Source organism: Formica exsecta, unplaced genomic scaffold (assembly GCF_003651465.1).
Source record: "Formica exsecta isolate Colony F162 unplaced genomic scaffold, ASM365146v1 scaffold4, whole genome shotgun sequence".
Taxonomy (NCBI): Eukaryota; Metazoa; Arthropoda; class Insecta; order Hymenoptera; family Formicidae; genus Formica; species Formica exsecta.
In genome coordinates, this window is record NW_021851238.1 from 1971928 (window position 1) to 1976840 (window position 4913).

At 32.4% G+C, this 4913-nt stretch overlaps 1 protein-coding gene across 2 annotated transcripts in view; it reads left to right on the plus strand.

Moving 5' to 3' along the window:
* Nucleotides 1-4913, plus strand: part of LOC115239956 (nephrin-like) — a 379693-nt gene that overhangs the window by 5577 nt on the left and 369203 nt on the right. The gene's annotated exons all lie outside the window — the stretch shown is intronic.

Here is a 4913-nt window from a genome sequence, read left to right on the forward strand (position 1 = left end):
TTTGTAGTGAAATATATAATTAAAGTAGGGAAGTAAATACAGACAGATACATAAAATGACTGAATTATTTCCTGTTTGTATATTATTTATTTTAAATATTAATCAATGTACTCTCTCACTGCATGGTGTCATTAATTACAAATAATACATATTTCATTGCATATATAACCGAAAGATGTGAACGCGATTTACATCAATCATTTGACGTTTATGTAAAATAGTAAATGAACTATGCGATTTAAATTAATTAGTATATATTATTATTATAGCGGCACGTTAATCAACATCTAATTTACATCGCATAAATTAATTTTATGATCGAAAGTTAATTTATATACGAATCTCATACGGGAATTGTCAAATGCTATATAATATAGAACATATTTATTGATTTTAGTAAAACACTTTAACGGTCCGATATTCAATAATTCCTTAATTGAATCAGGGACAGATTCATTAATGAATCGGTCTCACTAATGATTTCATTTTATTTGTGTGAACAGCTTTAAATAATTGCAAAATAAAAGATTTTACTACAAAATAATTTATTAAATGTATCTAAAACGCTATTCTTTTACTTTTATTCTTACTTTTATTATTGCTTCAATATTATAGTATTTAGTAGAACGGTATACCACGTCGATTCTTATTTTATTTTTGTTTCATTTTTATTATTTGACCATATATGTCGTATTTTATTCGGAATTAAAAGCGCATTCACAAACCCACATATACACATTCATCGTGTTCTATTCAGAGTTAAAACCGCAATGCTGCTGGTAATACTAATCTTATTTATTAATTTAAATCATATAGATCATTTGGTAAATTTTTCAGTGCTTTACGCATGTATACATGCAATATTATTGCATATCGTATTTAATGTTATCGTATTTGATTTTTTATTAAAATTGAATGCTAGTAAAATTCAAGTTATATAATACAGAGTTAATTTATTTTATAGAAATCAATTTTTTCTTACAATAGCTTTTTTATGAAAACAATAGAAATGAGATTCTATCCTGACATTATATTAAACAAAATAAAATCTAAATTAAAAATTAATTATTTAAACATTTGAAAACTTGATTCATATTTTGAAATTATATACATATATTAACGGCATCATTCTTAGAATATTCTTTATCTATATATATATAATATATGTATAAACATATAAACTATATATCTGGCATTGTTGCCACAAGAATTATATTTGGATGTATAGCAGAATTAAGTGCTAATTTATTGATAATTTGTTGTTGTAATCCTAAATTTATTATTCTTAACAATTAGTAAGAAATTGATATTAAAATGAAGGAGTTAATATTATAAGAGTTAAGATCTCTACTTCCAGAAAAGATTTATAAAAAATTAAAAAAAAATGATTATATTAATATTACTATTTATAATATTCCATTATAATATTCCGTATTTCTTGACACATTTATAAAAATTAAATATTTTTGAAATTTATTTGCTGTCTCTTTAAGCAATTAATTAGTAAATAATTCTGATATATTTGTTTACGATTCATTATAAGTATTTTTTGGAGGTGAGAATGTTATCGTAAGTTAGAATTTTATTTTTTTAATATTAATTTTCAAATTGATAGGAAAAATAACTAATAAATTAGGAATGAGAACAATAAATTAGCAATAAATTAGCATTCAATTATGCCATATATTCGAATTTGATCTTTCGTCATGAGGAGCTATTAAACTGACGGAGATAAACTATGTTCAATTGAATCACTATCGCGAAAATTGGTCACAAAGTTCATGAAAATATTCGTATTTGCGTGAACGAAGTCGTTCGACGTGCGTGTCACGTTTGGATCCTTCCTCGGCGTTTAACAAGCTCGCGCGATCTTTAATGACATAACATAGTAACACAATGGTATATTATATTATTTTCCGCGAAATATTATTCCCGTGTCGAGTCATATCGAGTGGTCTACCATGTTTCATGACGAGATGATCGACGTGAACACGAGACGATAACCGCTGCGGTGTTCGTGCCTCTCTTGATGTCACGAAATCTCATGCTCTGCAGTAATTAAATGTGATTTATGTAAAAATAACGGATGGATATATATATTGTATGTGCAGCAGTAATGAAATAGGATCGTTACCATGTGTGTTTTTGCGAGATTTCAATGCACAAATAGAATTTAGGACGACAGTTAATATGACACGATGAATTTTTTAAAAATACACATGTAATTTTCGGGAGAAAAAAAATGTGATTTTTGCATATCATTTATTTTAGAAGAAATTAAAATTTTCATTTATTTAATAAAGACAACTATTAGTCAAAATGTTTGATATTTTGCGCTTTGCTATGTGTAGAAAAATCAATACCGAAAAACAGATCCAAGGAAAAATTATAATAATTATTTCCATCCTTCTTTCATTAATATTCTTTAAAATACATCGTTCCTTTGTAATCTCTAGTTGCGCGATAATTTTGCCGCATTGGCAAACTGTAAGAGATAAAAAAAAAGTCTCGATGAAAGGACATACAAAAAAAAAAAAACGTGGAAACGAAGGTTGACACGAGTAAACGAGTTAACGAGCCCCGGATGAAACCGTCATCCGCAAAGTACCTGCCATTTTTCGTCCTCGGAGAAGAGGGATCCCTCTACATATTTACACACTATATCCGCGAACATACACACGCGGGAGTGAGTTCGCGCGATCCCAACGAGAACGGAGTGAGTCATTCCCTCCTCGGAGAGATAGCTTTCACAGGACGCGCGGGGCATTCCCGCCTTTCAGGAGCTTTCAAGATGACCATGATCCGTGACACCAGTTGGGGAGCATCTGCTTCCTCATCCGCCTCTTTCGCCCCGAGGTCTCTCACCCTATTCCGATCTTTCGTCCCTCTCGTACTATCATCCCCTGCCCCTCTCTGGTCGCGCCATCGACCTCTAGTCCTCTTAAACCACTATAAACCGTCTTCGACACTGAACCGAAAGCAAGCACTCGTGCACGGACGGGCGAGTACGCGCAAGCATCTTAACCCGACTATCAAGAGCCACCTTTGGAGTTGAGCGGAATGGCCGGGCTTCTCGCGTTCTCCCGGATTTCACGTCCACGCAAAAATTGATCGCGATTTTACGAATCGATTTAAATTATTATTCAACGCCCGAATGCGCGCTTTCGAGAGTGCTCCATGTCGACGTGAGCGATCGGGTACAATATCGTAAAGTGTAAATCTCGCGAGAAACTTCTCTAGTTTGTTGTTCGTTTATTTATTAATTAATCAATTGTGTATTATTACAATATTAGGACATACACGTGTGTTGTTTATTGTCGTGTAATATGTATTGCTTGTAGTTTAACATATGTTACGTGTTATTGACGCTTTCGGTAAATTTAACGCAAATATTTGCGTTAAATATTGCAAAGTAAATCGAACCTTGAACATGAAAGAAATGCTATATTAACTCGACCAGTTTATTTTTCAAAACGAGAAACATAAAATAATCATTTAGGCAATATCTTGGATAAACAAAGATCGAATATATTCAAGATGAATTGGACGTATTGAATAAATAAAGAGAATAATGTATAGTTTCTAATTTTACGGAATATTATGAATCAATAAAAATATATAAATGGAAATTGCACGATTAAAGAAAACCAAAAAAAACAAAATTAAAAAATTATATTTCAAGTAAAATTTTATCAAAGCTATTAGAATTTTAGCAAACTTAATAAAATTTTATCACAGCTATTTTATTATAAAATTTGTTTTCTAAATTTAAAGAGTATGATTATTTTAATGCCAATCTTTCCAAATTATTTTTTACATTGCTCATAGGATAATCAATTCGATATCGGAATAATTAATTTGTTATTATATGTCTGAGTATTTTATGAAATATCGCGCGTGCATCGATATCCTTGGTACCTTTCGCGTTGCTTTTGACCTTTTGTATCGCACAGTAGTAACGTACGTACACATCGCGCATTTCGGTGCAGAAGTTTCGAGTAATATGCAAATATTATATACGGTGCGGCTAATTATATGGATATCGTAACAGTTTCAGCGGCCCGCCTAATTTACGTTGGTCGTTATTTTACAACTATAAATTAAACATTAAACCATTTATTTTTGCACCGCATCGCTTTATACTATTAATAATCAAGTGCTACTCTTTCTCTCACGTGTTTTACTTATTTTTATCTGTAATTGTATACGTACATTTGTGTATATATATGTACATATATATACATATAGTTAATAAATCTCATTGCATTGGCATCTCTTTTGCATATATATATACATTCATCGATTGATAATATACATATTCTACTTACAATTAGAAATAGACACAGGTATCTCTATTACAATATCCCCTAGAGGTTTGCCGTGTTACGTAAGCGCAGCCAATTAGCAGTGCGCACAAATTCACATTAATAGTAATTATTTGTCTATTAAATTCAACATTCGCGAGAGAACGCATCTCAGAATTCGACGAATAAATGCGCATATCGTTGGATATCGATCGATGTGCTCATATCGATAAACAACAAGGTTTATCGGATGCGAATATGTATATGGAAACGCGTTTTCTGCATCTCGTTATTCGCGGGAATAAAATATCCGTTGGCGCGGGGCTTCCAACGCCGAGCCTCGGTAAACACTTGTCGGGCCACTTTGCGCTCGCATATCGTTGTGTTTCGAGAGGAGAAATAGGGGTGGCATGAGAGCACGCGTGTGTGTATATATCCAGCCAAGCATTACCTTTTACCTCTGTCCATTCTGGCGACGTGCATTATTCGAGTACGCGCTCCTTTAGATATAGAAACGGACATCCCTTGCAGCCGCGGTGTATCCTCTCGATGGTAGTGGTAGTAATGGTGGTGGTAGTAATGGTGGTGGTGGTGGTGGTGGTGGTGGTG